Source organism: Pseudonaja textilis, chromosome 5 (assembly GCF_049901715.1).
Source record: "Pseudonaja textilis isolate UNSWEBS1 chromosome 5, rPseTex1.2, whole genome shotgun sequence".
NCBI lineage: Eukaryota > Metazoa > Chordata > Lepidosauria > Squamata > Elapidae > Pseudonaja > Pseudonaja textilis.
The window spans coordinates 22,482,745-22,503,570 of NC_141994.1; the positions used below are offsets into that span (position 1 = coordinate 22,482,745).

Here is a 20,826-nt window from a genome sequence, read left to right on the forward strand (position 1 = left end):
GTAGACAAGTTGTGGAGAATGAGAGGGTCTTTCTCAGATTTTAACGTGCAAAAAAGGTCAGGGGTGACCACCTCATCATTTAGATCTTGATGGTTTATCTTCTATGCTTAAAGCACCTCAACCCATCTCAAGGTGTGCTCCATAAACATCATCCAGCATGACCAATTAGTGTATTGTGCAGGGATGATGGAACCTCATCCAAAGATGCTAGTCCAATGCATCTGGATGCCAACATTTTTGGGGGAAATGTAGGACATGATAGTATCTCACTGAAATGTTTCGACTGAGTTACTATATTCATGTTTGATCAAGCCAATATTTAGTGTTATATTAAACTAGCTGGATAACCGTACTTTGCAATGATACTATGTGATCAGGCTATGCAGGAGAAATCCAGTTCACAATCCGTTGGCTCAGTGGTGGTCAGTGATTGAAACACATAAGGGAATATCGCTCCCACCACCTTGAGTCCAGAAGCAGTTCCATAAGTGGAAGGCATAGACATTTTGGTGAGGTACTGACATTTAGTAGTGTAAGAGCCCCAGACAGCTCCTGAGTGAGGGAGTAGAATGTGCCAGTTTGAACTGAGGTAACAGAATGTGAGGCAACTGGCAGTTGGAACAGAGTTCTTTTCAGGTGGGGAGGGGGAGTAGACCTCTTTAGCATCAGAGCATGTTAATTACTGTATTAAGTAATAGTAATGATCTGATGGTCATTTTGAAAAATCCTTTCTTAGAGAGCACCTAAAAGCCAAAGTGCTAAATTTCAAGTTTGTAAGCCTTATGGTTCTGGAGATTTTGTGATGAGTGAGTGGTGCTTGGCTTTATATATGTAGATATGGATGTTCCATTCCATTCTCACTTCCTTTCTCTCTTATTTTATAATACAGCATTTCTAGGTTATATAATAGAGCTAGGACTTAGATGTATTTGCTGCCCCATAGTACTTTACAGCACTCTCTGGATGATTTACAGAGTCAGACTCTTGCCCCCAACAATCTGGGTCCTCATTTTACTGACCTTGGAAGGATGGAAGGTTGAGTCAATTTTGAGTCAGTCAGGATCGAACTCCTGGCCATGGGCAGAGTCAGCCTGCAATATTGAATTTTAACTACTGTGCCACCAGGGTTCATCAATGGCTCATAATTCTATATATTTTCCCCATTATAGCCAACTACGGACGTTCCTTGACTTTTTGACCATTCAAAGGTATGTCAGAGCTGGAAAAAGTGGTTTGGTGGTTTCTTTTCACACCTGTGACCATGTGATGTAATTTCAGGCATTTGGCAACTGGCATGTATTTACAATAGCAATAGCACTTGGACTTATATAACATTTCACAGTGTTTTACAGCCCTTTCTAAGCAGTTTACAATGATTGTAGCATCCCATGATTGCAATCTGCAACCTTCCCATCCGGCTTCTGACAAACCATTTCAGTGAAGGAAGCCAGATTTGCTTAACAATTGTGATTCATTGGTTGACTTTGGCAAAATAAAACTCATAAAATTGGGTATGATTCACTTAACAACTGTCTCATTTAGCACCGGGGAGAAATAAATTCCACAAGGGTCTCGTCCAAGGTGGAATTTCTCTTCTTCTTGCTTTGCTAAAGATTGGAGTTGGGCAAGATCAAAGAAAGAACTACACAAATTTCACTTGCAATATTTATCTGGGTTGAATACATAATTTCTCAGCCTTATTTATACCGATTTAAGTGGAGAGAGCAGCAAATATGTGTTATTTTCTTGCAATTGTTAAATAAGTGTGCGGGGGGAATACCCTGATACAACGCCACCTTGTGGTCATATAGCAGTGACGCATGCAGCAACCCTTCTCTCATCAAGCATACAATCTCACAAGGAAAAAATAAAAGCAAACAATAGACAAAACAAATGCAGTGTATGCCAACAGGTTTTATGAATCGTGTTGCCCCATAAAACAACGTAGTTCTTGTAGTTGTTATACTATGTTATACTGTTTAAAAGCAAGAATAATTCATGGAATGGTTCTGTTGTGATAATCCCATTAAAGTCAGAGGAATTACTCAATTAACAATCACCTACTGGCATTTCGAAGGAAACCCTGAGTGAACTACACTCATATCTAACGTACAACTACTGATTGATTTTTTTTTTCCAGATGATTACATTCTGTTTCACAGGGGGGGAAAGATCCATGGAATTTGATAGAATGGAAGAGACTTTTAAAACACAGCTGGCTTGTGCAAATCAATTATGGGTCAGCACAGCTTGATAAATTATTAAATACCACAAAGGAGAGCATACTGACAATGGAGGCCTTTTTATTTCCAATTCAGCGGGTTGTATCAGATTTAGCTTACCTCATACAACAAAATGATTTTATGGGAGTTATTCTATTATTAAAAAGCAGTCTTGCTCTGGTATAAAAGAGTGCTTTAAAATTAGACACATATTTTCTTTTAAGTTTTAGCCCGTTTGTTAAATGGCATTAAAAGATGTCAGAATATTCAGATAGCGCTAGATTTGGCGAAATGGGAGAATTTACAATTGTCATTAATAGGCAGAATATCAACAATCAAGATGAATATATTACCCAGAATTTTATATTTGTTCCAAACAATTCCAATTAGGCTTGGAAAAGATTACTTTGAAGATTTAAATAAAATTGTGTTGAAGTATATATGGCAAGGTAAGAAAGCAAGAATAAAGTTAAAACTTTTGCAAGATGCCAGAAAAAGAGGAGGATTTGGTTTGCCTAATTGGGAGTTGTATTACCAAGCTACAAATTTGATGTGGGTTAAGGAATGGATAACATTAAGAAATACTAGATTGTTAACATTAGAAGGACATGATCTGTTGTTGGGGTGGCATGCTTTTCTATGGTATAAAGGAACTAAAACACAGGGGTACTTTTGAAGACATTATATATGGGAGTCTCTGTGGTTAAACTGGGAGAAGACTAAAAGACAATGTTATTTGAAAATTCCACTCTGGCTATCGACTATTAAGCATTTTCTTATCATGTAATATATAAAAAGGAACGAACAGTTAGATATGGTGAAATATTGAATTAAAAGGGTGAACTTAAATAAAACATATTATGATTAACTGTGATGTTTGAACCTGGTCATAAAGGGATCTGTACAGAGGAAAGCTGTTGAGAAATTAAACCTTACATCTCTTACTATTTTTCATTTTATTATGCTTGTGATGTATTATAATTATAATTATAATATGGTGCATGCAGCTTCTCAAACCCTAGAGACACCCTGTTCCAAAAGTTACCAGAAATACTTGGGGAACAATCCTAGCACCTCTAATTAATATATTTTAAATATAATTACAATGATTCTAGGCTTCTTCAGGAAAACAAAATTATGAAATGAACTTCAGTACAGAAGGAAGACAAAAAGATTCCTAAGTTTTGTGAAAAGAATTGATAGTGATTGATTTAATATTTGAGATGTTTTCCAGGGAATTCCTCTTTCCCACTGAAGCCCACCTGAAATAAGGATCAACATTTTCAAGAAATGCTTCATAACACTCCATTCCTAATCTAAGATTTTTTGGGGCGGGGGAAGAGATTACTAAACTCCAGAAGATGTTCACATTAAAAGACTCGTTTGTTGGAGAACATCCTACAAGGATTCCATTCATTTTTAGCTAATTCAAATTCAGAATCTATCCAGAAAATATCTCCGTTATAAAAATACCACTTAAATTCCTTCTCTAAAAGCATTACACAATTTTTGTTCTATGCCCAATGTGAGACATTCAGGTGTCACATTCAAATTTGTTTTGTCGAGATCCTGTTCTAACGATTTTTATTGACTGTTTCCTAGTATGATTTGATTGCTTATTGTACCCTATGACTATCATTAAGTGTTGTGCCTGATGATTCTGGACTCTTGACGAATGTATCTTTTCTCTTTATGTACACTGGGAGCATTTGCACCAAAGACAAATTCCTTGGGTGTCCAATCACACTTGGCCAATAAAGAATTCTAATTCTAATTCTATTTCTATTTCTATTTCTATTTCTATTTCTATTTCTATTTCTATTTCTATTTCTATTCTATTCTATTCTATTCTATTCTATTCTATTCTATTCTACTCTACTCTACTCTATTCTAATGTACTTCTCCCACACAGGATTCCTAGACGTTTTGTTAACAGGTATCTTATTCTTCCTAAAGCTTTGTAAAAATATATATTCCAAAAACTACACTTGAGCAAAACTTAGAATAGAAAACCGTTTATTGGGGCCAAACAAAAGGACGCAACAATTTTTGCAAACTACTTCATCAATAGCACAGTATATTTTATTGTGTTTCTTCTCAACATTTGTACTTAAGGTTTAGGGTTTTCATTCACTATTTTTACTGAGGAGTGTCTGTTTTTAATCCTTGATGAGCTCCTCACAGTTTTCAACAGGGGTGCAGCTTTTCAAAATTGCAATGTTTTCTCCACAGACAAGATATCACAACATAATTGTATATACATGTATATTATAGGATCTGCTTTTAAATTACCCCCAATATTCTAATCTTCCACCCGGTTATATTCCATTGGCTGCTTCTAATTCAATATTTGGTTCATATTTATGATTATGATTATTATTATTTTTTGAATGCAAGGAAGTTAAAACATGGCTAGTTTTCAATATTTGTAGGCTGCTCATTTTATAAAGATAACCATTGCGTCTCACCAGCCATTTATGAATTTAAATTCTTTCCTTCATCTTTCCTTCAATGACCTGGATATGATGGGTTCTTCATTAACATTTTCCAAGCAGGCCCTTTGTCAGAATCCACTGGAAACGTATCTTTGTCTTAGGGATTTATGACTTCAAGCTGACATGAGTTACATATATGCAAATGAGTGGCTGCTGGGAGGCGAGCATATAGCCTTCTATTTGCATAATTTCCCCAAGAGACTGAATTAGATTCTTTGTCAATTTATTAAGCATATGTATTTGTTAAAAGGTAGGTCAGGAAGAGTTCCAAGTCTTGACTTTTTATGATTGTTTGCTGTCAACTTGAGGATAGGGGTAGGTGGGTGGAATAAACACTAGACATCTGAAATCAAGGGATTTCAAGGAACAAGTATAAATACAAAGGAAAAACTATGGTAGTAGGCAGTGATTGGCATATTCATCAAAGAGAAAAAGGAGCAATCATTTTTCAGATGATACACTTGTGTCCAAGTCCTCTTTGTAATTATTTTTATTTATTTATTTTTTTATTCATTTGTCAAGCAAGTATTAGATAATAGGTATAAGTATAAACATGATTATGAATACATGAAATGGATATGAATAAAAAGAAACATTAGGACAGGTACGGTAGGCACATTGGTGCGCTTATGCACGCCCCCTACAGACCTCTTAGGAAAAAGGTGAGTAGACAGTCTGAGGTTAAAGTTTTTGGGGTTTGGAGAAGAAACCACAGAGTCAGGTAGTGTATTCCAGGCATTGACCATTCTGTTGCTCAAGTCGTATTTCCTGCAGTCGAGTTTGGTGCGGTTTACCTTGAGTTTGTATCTATTGTGCGCTCCTGTATTGTTGTGGTTGAAGCTGAAGTAGTCATGGACGGGTAGGACATTGCAATGGATAATTTTATAATTACTGGTCCATTGTTCGTCCTCACAACAGATACAAAATGTTGTGTTCTGCTGTCTAAAGAAATGAATGCAAATGGAGAGATATTTTGAGATGAATGGACAGAGAAAGTTATGTGTCCCGGGATAAAGTTTTACCCAAGAGAAAGGTTTATCCAACCTATGTCCATTTAGATAAGGGTTGTCTTAACCCTTTTTCCAGTTTCTTTCTTTTAGCCATATTTTCTGTAAACTGAATCATCATCGGGCTTCTGTAAAATCTGTACATGGGGCCTCAGATTTGGAATTTGACCTAAGGTGTTACTAGGGCCACAATTTCATCAGAAGTAATGCATTAGTTGTGCCTCGATCCATCCATTTTTCTCACAAACATTTTTTCATGATTTATTACACTTCCATTCATTGGCTACTCATAGACCTGTGCAACGAGACGCTCCATATAAGCATTTCCAATGGTCTTGGACAAGATATTTATTTTAGATAGATAAAAAAGACATTGGAGAAGACTGGAGGAATCAAAGGCCATTCAAAGGGGCTGGCAGAAAACAAGATGGCCTGACACTATTATTGATAATGTTCAGAGGGAAAGATCTGATCCACATTTGAAAGTTAATTAGGTTAGCAATTAATTTATAATTATAAGCCTACAGTATGTACAGGAACCTTCTCAACTAATGGTTAGCACCTGCTAGAAGTTCGATAATGATCCACAGAATTCAAAGGAGGTTGAACTTAGTCTGCTTGTAGCTATCTAGGGATTCTAAGCTAATCCCTCTTTTAACTCTGCCCTAACTTCTACAACTCCTTTTCCTATAATAACAGAGGCATCACAACATTAAAAGGCCTGTGACTACCACACACCCTGAAAAATGATGTCCATTGAGCCACAAAGTGTCAGAAAATATTGAACAATACTACACCTGATACATTCCCTAAACATGTCTAATTCGATTGCTGAATTAATACACTTTTTGGTCTTGTCATCTTACGGTGATACCTCAGTAGTCAACTGCTTTGAAACTCATCCACTCTACTAACCTGACTTCTTCCCTCTTTCGCCTACATCTATGACAGCATATTCCTGAACCAGTTCTGTCTTTGAAAGCCCTTGAAGAGGTGATTTTTTTCAGCAGGCATTGGGATGAATGGATGCAATAGATCTTGTTATTATTATTTTTTTACTGTTTGTTTGCTGAGCTGTGGTGGCGCAGTGGTTAGAATGCAGTATTGCAGGCTAACTCTGCCCACTTGCCAGGAGTTTGATCCTGACAGGCTCAAGGTTGACTCAGCCTTTCTCCCTCCCTTCCTTCTTTCCTCCCTCCCTCCCTCCTTCTTGTATTTCTTTTCTCATTCTCTTTCCAGGTAGTGCACTGGTTAGAATGCCATATTGCCGGCTGACTCTGCCCACTGCCAGGAATTTGATCCTGACCGGCTCATGGTTGACTCAGCCTTCCATCCTTCCAAGGTGGGTCAAATGAGGACTCAGATTGTTGGGGGCAACATGCTGACCTTGTAAACCAGCTTAGAGAGGGCCGCAAAGCACTGTGAAGCGGTATATAAGTCTAAGCGCTACTGCTTGATGCACTAAATAAATATCAGGCAAATTTTGCTCTCAGAGTTTTCCTTTAGAGCAGGGGTGTCCAACCTTGGCAACTTTAAGACTTGTGGACTTCAGCTCCCAGAATTCCTTTAGAGACAGGGCAGTTGAAAGAAGCCTTAGATGGAATTCTGTTTTTCTGGTTCAGGAAGATCGTTTTCTATTTCACCAACTGAAATAGATTCTTACCATAGATAGACTTCAAAAATTGTGGGATTTCAATGTTTTTGATCCGGTAACCTAAGAGGAAAGCTGAGCTACTATCCCATGACTTATTGATTTTTATAAAACACTTACAGATCAATCAATAAATGTATTTGTCGAGCTTCATCTTAATCCTAAGGATGGATAAGCATACCTTTGTATGAATTCTGTACTAAACCAATGTACTCATCACGTTGGTTCCAGGATAAAATATTATTAGTGCCTTGTTGAAGCACTTAGATCAAGGTTTATTCCACATGTAACTCATTTCAAAGTGGAAGCAAACAAGGAACGTGCAATCAGGAGCCAAACATTAATGTGTAAAAATGAGGGATCTTCTAAGCTTAAATCTGTATTTAATACGAAAAAGTGGTCCCGAGGGACCTGAAGAATTACAGCCAAAGTCTTTTCTTCAAGTACATCATTTGTGCTACCCCATTGGTTTCCAAGTGGAACATAAGTAAATAAGGATACCATGGTGAGTCTGATAGGGCTTCTTAATTGTTTTTCTTGTAAGGCAGATTAGCAGATCAGAAAGCTTAACATTAAAAAAAACCCCACTAAAACTGATTAATCTCAGCCCCCTAGTAATATGCTAATGGGGACTGATTTCTCCCTGGTATTGCTATTTGTCTGCATAGCCACTTTATCAGCTCCAGATGTTAGGGATCGAAAGTCAGTCTCACAAATATAAGGGGATTGCCTTTAAAATTAGGCAAAGAGACATTTTAAGGGAAAATGTTGATAGATTTTTCTATATTAATGAATAGGAGACAGTAAGCAAAACAAAGAATGCCAGCCTAGAACGTGTACCTCAGAATCAGAACAGAGTTGGAAGGGACCTTGGAGGTCATCTAGTGCAACCCCCTGCTCAAGTAAGGAGACCTTCTTCAATTTGCATGTCAGCATTGGTGATCTGCCATGAGACATTTATTGGCATCAAATTCCCAAGTACATTTGTAATTAAGCTGCGCATAATTATAAAGCCAAAAGGTACAAGCAGATGATAGGATTACAAAGTACTCCTAATTTCTTCCTAGTTTTAATCCAAAGTGGCTCCTTCTTTTTGTTCATTGATCACAATTCCAGTTCATTCAATTTTCTAGATTCCCTAAATCAATAGAATCCAGAAGAGGTAATATCCCCTTAAAATTCAACAAAAATATTTGCATAATGTTTATTTTATTGCACTACCTATCCAAGACCTATTCCATTTTTATTCAGTATCTCATTTTAACTCAAAGTCTTTGAATTGTTCAACAGAATCACAGCCCACAGAAGCATCATTGATACGGTATTCCTACATATTCAATAGCATCAATCAATAATGCACAGATATTCAAGTAGCTGCTTACATCCAGAAATATCAATTATTACTATAATGCTATGGTCCCTTATAGGGTGGCATGGTGGCTCAGAGGTAAAGACCCGTGTGGGATTCAAAAAAATTTACTACCAGTTCTGTGAGTGTGGTTTGCTGGGCATGGCCTGGCTTGATGGGCATGGCAGGGGAAGGATACTGCAAAATCCCCATTCCCTCCCCACCTCACTAACCTGCTTTCCAGCTCTGTTCTCCTGTGCAGGGCAACCAAAGAAGACCCAGCCAATCAGCTGGGACTCAATGGGAGGCGGAGAAAAGATGGGGGGCAGGGCCAGTCAGAGATGGGATTTGCCGGTTCTCCAAACTACTCAAAATTGCCACGATTGGTTCTCCAGAACTGGACAGAACCTGCTGAAGGCCACCTCTGGTTAAGACGCTGGGCTTGTTGGCTGAAAATCTGGCAGCCTGGGTACAAGACCCAAACTCCCATCCTTGCTCCAGCTCCTGTCAATCTAGCCGTTCAAAAACATGCAAATGTGAGTAGATAAATAGGTACCATTTCAGTGGGAAGTTAATAACACTCTGTGATGTCCTGCTGGCCACATGACTGCAGAAATATCTTTAGGCAGCACTGGCTCAATGACCTTGAAATGGAGACCAGCTCTCTACTGCCTAAACTCAGCAACAACTAGTGGAGTAAAATCCACAGGGTCTCCTAATTTTTTGGTATAAAATATTTCCTTTGGATATCTATTTTATCTATACTAAATGTGATTTCTTTTAGTGATAAACACCAGTGATGTTGTAAGACAAATTTCAGTTCAGTTTATTATTTCCAGTAAATAGTGTGATATCTTTTTTTCAAAGGAGCAAAATAAGTCTGATGAATATACTATATACATGCATAAAAAAGGAAACCAATAAAGGAGAATATTTGGGTTGAAATGAGGGATCCTTGGCGCCCTCCGAGCTTCATTGTTTTCTTGCAAATGTTTCTCAGAGAGCATCAAGGACCCCTCGAAAAAAGAAAGACCAGTGAGCTGATATGTCAACTCGGAAAGGTCAAGAAATGGCACAAGAGAAATTCCAAGATATTTAGTAGAATAGAAGAACATAATCTTGAAAGACTGTTCAAGTTTAGCTCTGTTCCATCTTTGATTGACTGAACATCAAGCCTTCGTGACTACAAAGAAAGATCTTTTTCCATGATGATCCATCTTGCATTATACAAAATCAAAAGTGGAGTTATTTTGAGTTTCTTTCTTATCCCTTCTTCTTTCTCTGACCTGAGTAATCTTTTCACAACATTTGCCACCATCAACTATTCTCACATTAGGAATGCATTGTTCTATAACTATTTCCCTTCTCCCAAACCTTAGGACCTAATTCTCCCACTGGGACTAGAAATGTTGACATTTAGAAATCAAAATAAGTAGAGAAATGAGCAAACATGAGTAGCAATAGAGTAGAGCCCTTCCAAAAAGCATTAAAGTATGTTTTAATCCTAATGTCTTAAATCAGTAATCAGCAACTTAATATTAAGGTCCTTTGTTAAGAAGAAAAGCACCCTTCTACAAAATCCTACACAACTGTAGTTCATTTGCATTGGATGAGACCTTGCTCTGAATATAAAGTGGAAAAAATATGTGGCTGTAAAAAAGACCTGATTACTAATGCTTTTTGCAGTCCCACATGTGATAGAGTAGTGATAGAATGCCTTCATTAGGAGAAATACCTATGTAACTTTTTCTGGTGGCCCAATTCTTTTTCGCTCTACAGTCAGACTTCCAGAAAAATTACGTTATTATGTTGCATTTCCAAAAAGCTTGGGGGCCCATTACGTGCCCTTGGAGCATTAAAAAAAATGTACTGTATGCTTGAGTTGCATTTGGTGGATAATTATAATTTATATCCTGCTCACAGCCTCCTTTTCTTTGCTGACATTTGCTTTCTTAGATGACTCTTCTTTACTAACAAGAGAGGGAGACTTTCAGAAGTGTCTTTAAATTACGCAGTTTCTTAATAAAATTGATATATATATGGTATATGAATCAAATGATAAAGGAGAGTATTTGTAGCTCAGGGTTGAAATGAGTCTTTAGTGCTCTCTGAGCTTGGTTGTTTTCTTGCAGCATTTTCCCTATGCAAACTAAATATCATCAGTGCTAGTACTAGATGAAGTTACCTAGTTTGGTAATGAAATGTCTGCAAGAAAAGTCTGTAGAGATTCTCAGTCATCCAGGTCATAGTTGTCCCAAAGGTGCTTTTTTCAGGAGGCAATTGGACTTTCTTGTTTTTTACTTTGAAGATGTTTCGCTTTTCATCCAAGAAGCTTCTTCAGCACTGACAGAACGGTGGGGAATGGAAGGATTTCTATTCCTTGCAGATAGCTGATCATTTGCATCCTTTTAGAGGGTCATTGAGGCCACTTGGAGGTTTCTCTGTGTCCTCAGGGTCACCTGAGTGGTACTCCTGGTTCCTGTAATCTGCAATTTTTTCCCTCTGGAAATCTATTCCTACTCCCACACCATTCAAAGGATGTTCATCCCAAATTGTATAGCTAAAAGTCTGTAGAGTTTCTCAGTCATCCAGTGATACACAGATAAATCTCCAAGTGGCCCCAACAACCCTCTAAAAGGATGCAAATGACCAGCTGTCTGCAAGGAACATAAATCCTTCAATTTCCCCACCATCCAGTCAGAGCTGAAGAAGCTTCTTGGATGAGAAGCAAAACATCTTCAAAGAAAAAAACAAGAAAGTCCAGTTGCCTTCAGAAAAAAACACCTTTGGGACGTCTGCAAGAAAACAACCAAGCTCAGAAAGAACCAAGGACCTCTTGTATAAATCAAACAGGTGAAACACCCCATTTTTAAGAGTTAATATTTTGCATTCCCAAGTGATTTTGAAGCAAACTGCTTTATAGTGCTTTACAATCCTCTCTAAGCGGTTTACGAAGTCACCATCCTGCCCTCAACAATCTGGGCCCTCCTTTTACCTACCTTAGAAGGATAGATAGATTAGCTACTGCTGCAACATACCTTGCAAGGATGGTTAGATTAGCTACTGCTGCAAAATGAATATTATCTTTTTTTTAAACCTCAGGATTGCTTTGTCTTGCCTCTAAAGAGGGAAAAAATATGTCCAATTGCCTGATTTCCTTGCAAGACCTTTTAATGTTGACATAGATGGGGAAGTGTGTGAGTAGGGTGTTGTTGTTTTTTTAACGGTGTATAGTATGTTATTAAATATTTTTAATTGTGTCATCCTGGTGTTTTCAATTTATTTTTGCAGGCCGCTGAGTTAGGCTCATTTTAATCATGCTGCTATTGTAATGATTCCCCCTTGGAAATCAGGGGTGTCTGGTGAACATCAGAACTGGTGGAACAAAAGAAAAGACAGGTGTGCCAGCAAACCCATCTGAGACCAGTTCTGCTCTGCAATGCCTCTTCCTTAGCAATGGCATTAAGAAGAGTGATCCTTAAGGGTACCAATCCTTAAGATACCTAAGAGCCTTGGTGGCGCAGTGGTTAGAGTGCAGTACTGCAGGCTACTTCTGCTGACTGCTGTCTGGCTGGCTGCCTGCAATTCGGCAAATCAAATCTCACCAGGCTTAAGGTTGACTGAGCCTTCCATCCTTCTGAGGTGGGTAAAATGAGGACCCAGATTGCTGGGGGCAAGAGTAAACCTCTTAGAAGGGGCTCTGAAGCACTATAAAGCGGTATATAAGTCTAAATGCTATTGCTATTGCTAAATGCACTTCAGATGATTCCTTGCTTTGGTTCAATAGATTTGCATGCTATCCTATTTGATGCTCTCAAGGAGAAGAAGAAACTTTATCTAACTGTTGTATCTTCTAGTTAGATTTCTGATCTAAAGTGAGGAGCATTTTTCCATTGTTTGGCTTTAAAGAAGAGATTCCAATGCTGATTGATTGTTCTGTCGGGACATTTCTCCATAGGTCTAGGTGGTTTCTCTCCTCGATTAGTGCTTCTTGTCCTGCCTTTGGGTGCTTTGGAGAGTAGCTTGACTCTCTCTTCTTTGTGGCAGCCCCTCAAATATTGGAACGTCACTCATGTTTCCCCTAGTCCTTCTTTTCATTAAATATAGATATCTCCAATTCCTGATACAGTTTCTTTATAAGTTTTAGCCTCCAGTCCCCTAATCATCTTCATTGCTCTTCTCTGCACTCTTGCTAGAGTCTCAACATCTTTTTTACATAGTGGCGGCCAAAACTGGATGCAGGATTCCAAGTGTGGCCCTACCAAGGCATTATAAATTGGTACTAACACTTCATCTTTGTTGCTCTTTTTTGCATTCTTTCTAGATTGCCTCCACATGTTAATGGTGTGGCGTTGAGTTGGGGTTAGGGGGAGAGGGAGAGGGAGAGGGGGAGAGGGTGGGGGGAGAGGGTGGGGGGTCTGCATATAGTCAAGATTTGCTCCATGCTGATTGGATCATCTTCTGAACTGGTTATGAGAATTGACAAGGTGGCGTGATTAGAGTCAGCAGACAGTTGAAAGCTTAGACAGTTGTTTCATTATGTACACAGTTAATTGCTTTAATTGGGAAATTTATTGTTTTTATTTTAATGAGGGATGTAAAAAAAAGAAAGGAAAACAAACCAAACAGGACTTGACTTTGAATTGGAATACTTTATTTGGCCAAGTGTGCTTAGACACTTGTGGCTCTTGTGCAGGACTGCTCGGTGTACTTGCAAACAACAGAGAAATAATAGTAATAATACTAAAGGTGTGCAGCCAGAAGGAGGGTGTTATGTCCTGAGGACTCAAGGAGTTCTCACTCAGGTCCACTCACTTTGTGTGGGCGTTATTCCCCCATTCCCATTGGTCAGTTCTCCCCAGCAGCCAGCTATAAAAGCAGGCTGCGGGGTCCAACTGGCTGCTGATTGCTGCGAGCCAGTTCCAGGCTTGGCAAGCACGGTCAGCCCTTTATTTGTAAAATAAAGTACTGTTGCACTCATGCTCTGGTTCAGCCTCTCATTGCTCAAACTTAACAGAGGGGGATATAAGAAGTAATAAAATAATAATAATAATAATGCAACTACATTCTATGGGGCTAATTTACATACATATTAGACAGAACTTAGTAGTCACCATATATTGTCAAATTCAAGAATTAAGTGCACAGCAGAGTGATGGCATGGGAGAAGAAACTATCTTTGTGCCTAGTTGTTTTGACCTATAACAGTGTTGTTCTGGCCCAGCTCCCCAGACACGACAAACCCTCTGTAGCTAAATCAGTGATTCCTTTATTAGAAGCACCACCAGCCCTGGCAAGAAGTTTCTTTCTCACCACAGAAGTTTCTTTCTCACCACAGGCTAACAAGTCCGTCCAGCAGCGAGATATATAGTTGTCTGCTACATCTATTCACCTCTGCCCCCTGCCTTTTATCCCCAGAGCTAGGGTGAGGCTTCACTAGCAGTGGTGGTAATTCTGTTCCAAGGACCAGACCATAGATTTCCACTACTCTCCTCTCCTCTGCCTTCTGTGCATCCGTGCGTCAGGCACTGGACCCAGCTGTTCCTCCTCTTCCTCATCAGCCACCTCCAGGCCTGGCTCTTCCGTCCCGAGGACCGGACCATAGATCTCCACTGCTCTCCTCTCCTCTGCTTTCTGTGCATCCGTGCATCAGGCACTGGACCCAGCTGTTCCTCCTCTTCCTTATCAGCCACTTTCAGACTTGGGGGCTGTTGAGTCCCCATCTGAGGGCTGACAGACAGCCCAGGCTCTGTCTCTCCTCTCTCTCTCTCTCCCTCCCTCCCTCTTCCTCTCTCTCTCTCCAAACTCCATTCCCTCTTCCCCCTTGGAGCTCCCAGGTTGCCCTAAGGCTGATCCTGACCCCCACACCTCCTCTTCATCTGATTCGGCTGCTGGAAGGGCCAGTGGCTGAAAGGCCACAACAAGTGTAATGGCCTATAGGAGTGCTCTGAGGGGAAGAGTTGAAACAGTTTATATCTAGGGTGTGAGGGATCTATAGATATTTTCTCAGGCCTCCTTCTGATCTGTGCAACATAGAGGTCTTCAATGGAAGGCAGGCTGGTTGCAATTGTTCTTTTCTGCAGTCCTAACTAACTGTTGAAGTCTCTGGTGTACTTCAACCAGAAGTTCCTGCTTGGTTGCTGTACCAAACCAGACAGTTATCAAAGTACAAATGACAGACCCAATCATTCCTCTGCAAAACTGTATGTATATGTAAAATGTGAAAATGAAAACAAGCCCCTCCAGCTTGTATTTGCATTCAGGTTAAATTTTTAGAGAACCAAAGGCTGGATGGGTATCATGTGAAGAAGCTTCCATTCAGCTTCTCTTCCAAGAAAGTTCTCAATGTTGAGAATGAAATTCCAGAAATGCCCAGCTTCGGTTTTTTTCAAGCAAGTTTCCATACGCTGATGATTTACAACTTCTCCTTGGCTTTTATCGTAGGACATTAATAATGCATCAGCTTGGGGAATATTTTTTTTGTTATTACCATATTTATATCCAATCCTCTTTCCAGTGAACTCGAGGGAACATCGTAATGATGCCTGGGCTAGAATATGGTGCAGAGCCTGAACTTTGAATGGAGGGGAGAGATATAAGATGGGTTTTTTTTCATTCAGTCGAGGTGCGATGAACATCTCTAACATCTCGATTAGTCTCATTCAAAATCCTCCAAGGAACTCTGCCTCTGACATAGAGCTTGGAGAGATCCATGGAATAGAAAGCAAAGGAGGAAGGAATGAATCAACCAACTTCTGGCCTTGCTAACTTAACAGCTTGGCTGAGAGGAAAGGGGAGGCCATGCCCTATTTGGTTCTCATTGTATGTATTCCTATTTTTCCCAGTTCTACCATATCCTGTTCTTTCAATAAAGCATTCAGATCTACCCACACAGTCTGTTTTATTGGAGGATAGGTGGCTTTAGCTGCATGCCGAGCTGCACACAGACTAAGGTGTAGTGGGGACAGAACAAGGGGAAGGAAATGAATTCAGGGAACCGGCTGGATCCTCAGTTCATGCAGCCATTCTGCAATCTTTTGGATGAGGGGCAAGATTGTGGAGGGTGAAGAAAGGAGGATATAGTTTTTTGGGTGAGTCTGTACAGGATATTCTCATTGCCTACAACCTGGTTTTATTCATTGTTTTACCAACTTCAGTAGGAGAAGAGCAGCCAGATACAGGAGGATGGAGTCAAGTAAGTCATCAGCCTAGAGTCCTTACATTGCCACAAATGGTCCAAATTCAGCCCCTCTTGAATTCACTGACCTTTATCTGGAACCAATTTAGTGCTGATACTTAGTTGATTAGATTCTTGTGGTCAGTTAATTGGAACAAGGTGTGGTCCCAATTCTACCCATCTGACAACGTCCTCTGTTTTTCTATCCCTTCCCTTCTTCTCTTTCTCTTACATTATATTTCACTGAGTTTTTTTTTTCATTGAGTTTTTTCTCCCATAGCCCTAGTTTTGATTCTTTTTTCCTCTCCATTATAGATCCTTCCTGAAAATTATTCACTGTTATCTTTTTAACCATGCAAATTATGATAGTACAGTTATGTGGGTTAATTTTCCTGGGCCTCGTAAGCAGCCCCCCCCCCCCGCAAAATTTGTTTTGATCTTAAAGGAGCTGCATATGTTTATTTATTTAATTGATTCATATGGCTGCCCATCTCGCACAGGTGGCTCCGAGGGTCTTAGGATAAAAATGTTTTTGTTATATTAGAAAATGTCTTATATTAGTTCTAATGTTGGGCTGGAGGCCAAATCGTATGATGAACAGGTGAGGGTGCTAGGTATGACTAGCCTATCAAAGAGAAGGATTAGAGGGGACAAGATAATGTCTTCCAGTATTTGAGGGGTTATCACATAAAATAGGGGATTGACTTCTTCTCCAAAGCACCTGAGGACCAGACAAGAGCTAATGGGTGGAAGCTTGTTAAAGAGAGACCCAAACTAGAACTAAGGAGAAATTTCCTAACACTGAGAATGTTATGTCCTGAGGACTCTAGGAGTTCTCACTCAGGTCCATTCACTTTGCGGGGGCGTTTCCCCCTTCACCCATTCGTTGGTCCTCCCCAGCAGCCAGCTATAAAAGCAGGCTGCGGGGTCCAACCAGTTGCTGATCGCTGCGAGCCAGTTCCAGGCGTGGCAAGCACGGTCAGCCCTTTATTGTTATAATAAAGTATTGTTGCACTCATGCTCTGGTTCAGCCTCTCTTTTCCCAAACTTAACACTGGCGACGAGGGTGGGATGGCTACCAGAAGCACCATGCAACCGCTGAGTCACTAGCCGCCGATCCGCAGCCAGAGAGAGCGATCGGCCGGCGATAAGAGCAACGCTGATCCGCAGCCAGAGAGAGCGGTCAGCAAGCAAAAAGAGCAAACAAAAGAGCGAACGCTGGTCCGCCGACAGAGAAAGCGGCCAGCAAGCAATAGAAGCGAACACTGATCCGCAGCCAGAGAGAGCGGTCAGATCGAAAGTTAGAAGCGTCTGTAGCCGCTTGTTAGCCCAGCTACAGGGAAAGTGAAGCGCTGCGAGCCGCAGCCGCTCATTGTTTAGGCGCGAAATTCAAACTGCTGTCATTTGAATTTCAAACCTAAAAGGCACAGCACAGCGCTGTAGTCAAGTCACTGACGCCCACACAGGCGCGAATTTAAACGCCACCAACGGCTGATGGCCAAACGTGGCTAACCCAGAGAGAGAGAGAGGATTGCGAAAAGCCTCTCCAGAGCTGAAATCACTTGCCTGCCACAGGCACTAGAACATTTTTCTGCTGCCCCAGAGAGATTTTTTCCACAGGTTGTTCTACCGGCCCCATCACCATGAACTCCAATCCAGTCTTCCCAGCGTTCAAACCGGATGAGGAGAAGTGGGAATCATACAAGAACCGTTTTAACCATTATATCGATGCAATTGGGCTTGCTGATGCTGGAGAACATCGGAAAAAATCGTATTTCCTGATCTACTGTGGAGCCATCGTCTTCGATACTGCCACAGCCCTCGTGGCTCCACGTGAGTTGAAAAACGTTCCTTGGTCAGAGCTACTTGAAATCCTCACTAACCACTATTCTCCCAGGCCCTCACAGATTGCCAGGAGATTCACCTTCCGTATGAGGAAGCAAGCGGACAAGGAAACCATTAATCAGTATATGGCCGCTCTCAGAACAGCAGCATTGCATTGTGGGTTTGGAACCTACCTGGAGGACATGCTCCTCGATCAACTAGTCTGCGGGGTCAAGGACCTACACCTTCAAAGGCGCCTCCTCGCGAAAAAAAGACCTCAATCTCGCACAAGCAGTCGAGGAGGCCTTAGCAGCAGAACTGGCAGCGCACGCAGCCACCGAAATCCATGGCCCGGCTGCCAAGCGGACATCAATTCCAGTCCACTCCGAGGAGGTGGTAGCAGAGGAATCCCTGAGTGTTGAAAACGACGTCCACCGCCTCTCCAACGACAGACGGCCGCAGGTAGGAGCCAAACAAGAAAACATCGGTCCACCCAAGCACATCACCCTGTGCCTAGCCTGTGGTGGATCTCACCTGAGGGCCACCTGCAAGTTTAAAGGAGCCACCTGCAATAACTGCCATAAAAGGGGGCACATCGCGAGAGTCTGCCAAGCCCCTCAAAGCTCAACACAAAGACACCCTCCCGTCTCACACTCGGGGCCGCAGAGGCAAGTATTGAACTGTCGCACACATCACCGTGCCAAACACACTTGCCACACTGTTAGTAAAATCTCTCTCTCCGTTTACTTAGAAGGTAAACCGTGCCGCATGGAGGTTGACACAGGGTCAGCGCTCTCAATTATCTCGTGGAACACCCTCAAGAGGCTCCAGCCCAGCCTATCTACTAGCCGGCTCCAGAAGTGCCAGTTTAGCCTGAAGGACTACCAGGGGAGGACCATTCCTGTGATCGGCAGAGGCAAGTTCCTTGTCAGTTTTAAAGCTTTTAAAGGTCACCTACCTCTAGTGGTAGTTAACGGCAATCTCCCTACCTTATTGGGGCTCGATTGGTTTCCCCATCTCGGCCTAGGGCTAACAGGAGTCCATGCTGTCTCAACCTCAGACACTGACTCCTTATTCGCTGATTACTCAGATGTATTCAGCGAGGAGCTGGGGTGTTATAACGGTACCCCAATATCGTTCTCAGTCGACCCCCAGGCAGTCCCAATCAGGCTAAAACCGCATAGGGTCCCATTCGCTATTCGGCCAAAACTAGATGCTGAATTGGATAAACTATTAAAACAAGGGGTCATTGAGCCAACAGATTTCGCCAAATGGGAGATGCCCATTGTCACACCCTCAAAAAGACGGTAGCCTGAGAATTTGCTCGGACTACAAGACCACAATCAATAAGTTTCTACAAGTTAGCGCTTACCCAGTGCCCGTCATTCAGCATTTATTACACACTTTTGAACCTGGCAGCATTTTTGCCAAATTGGACATGTCTCAAGCGTATCAACAGTTCCCTGTTGACAACCAAACAGCGGAACTCCAGACCATTGTCACTCACAGGGGTGCTTTCAGATGCAAGCGTCTCCAATTTGGCGTAAGTGTTGCCCCAGGTATCTTTCAATCCCTCATGGAGCCGGATTTTACAGGGCCTCCCTGGAGTAGTACCCTACTTGACGACATCTTGGTCTCGGCCAGGGACAGACCCCAACTCTTCCAGAGAGTTCGAGCAGTTTTAGAGAGGTTCAGACAGCATGGCCTCAAATTGAAAAAAAGAAAAATGCGCCATTGCCACTAGACAGGTGGACTTTCTGGGTTATAAAATTGACGCCTCAGGCATTCACCCCCTGGAGTCCAAGGTTAAGGCAATTCACGAGGCACCCACTCCAACCTCCAAAATGGAACTACAGGCCTTCTTGGGGCTATTAAACTTTTACGCGTCTTTCTTGCCCCATAAAGCATCAGTAGCTGAACCCCTACACAGATTACTGGATAAAAAGTCACCTTGGCACTGGGGGCACAAAGAAGACCATGCTTTTCACGCCGTGAAATCACTACTCACGTCAGAGGCGGTACTTATTCAATTCGACCCAAACCTCCCTTTAGTGCTGGCAGCAGACGCATCCCCCTTTGGAATTGGGGCAGTATTAAGCCACAGGCTTCCCAATGGCGCCGAGGCTCCCATTGCCTTTTTCTCCAGAACGCTCTCCGCAACAGAGCGTAATTACAGCCAGATCGATAAGGAAGCTCTAGCAGCTGTTGCAGCAGTGAAAAAATTTCACGAATTTCTTTTTGGCCATTTTTTCGAGCTGGTCACAGACCACAAGCCCCTCCTGGGTCTACTAGCTGGGGACAAACAGACCCCTCAAGTCCTTTCCCCTAGGATGACAAGATGGACCCTCTTCCTAGCAGCCTACTCCTACAGACTCATACACCGGCCAGGTAAAACATTGTCCCACGCTGACGCTCTCAGCCGCTGTCCTTTGCCGGCCCCGGCTGAAGACCCTGCGCCTGTCCACGCTATTTTCGAGGTAACACAATTGGACCTCCCCATCACTGCCCTTGACATTGCTGCTAAAACCAAGGCAGACAAAACGCTCGCCCAGGTGCTCGACTGGGTGAGGAGGGGGTGGCCGGGTGGCAATGTTGAAAACAAATTCTCACCTTTCAAGACCCGCATGCAGGAACTGTCCAGTTTGCAGGGCTGTCTACTGTGGGGCACTCGAGTGGTCATCCCGACCTTACTGCGTGCACCCGAGTCCTGGAGGCGTTGCACGAGGGACACCCTGGCATCGTGAGAATGAAGGCGTTAGCACGCAGCTACGTATGGTGGCCGGGCCTCGACGAGGACATCGCTAGATGGGTAAGCTCCTGCAACCCCTGCCAGGAATCCCGTCCAGCTCCTCCTATTGCCACCCCTACTAAATGGGAGAGCGCCAGCGCCCCGTGGTCCAGAATTCACATCGACCTGGCCGGCCCCTTGCATGGGAAGATGTTCCTAGTGGTCGTGGACGCCTATTCTAAATGGATTGACGTTGCACAGCTATCCACGACCACCACACAAGCAATCACCAACGTGTTAACACGCCTGTTTGTTACACACGGGCTACCCGACTCCATTGTCTCCGACAATGGCCCGCAGTTCGCATCAAACGA

General features: G+C 42.0%; 1 protein-coding gene across 6 annotated transcripts in view; it reads right to left on the reverse strand.

Annotated features, from left to right (window-relative positions):
* Positions 1–20,826, reverse strand: part of RELN (reelin) — a 357,738-nt gene that overhangs the window by 278,850 nt on the left and 58,062 nt on the right. The gene's annotated exons all lie outside the window — the stretch shown is intronic.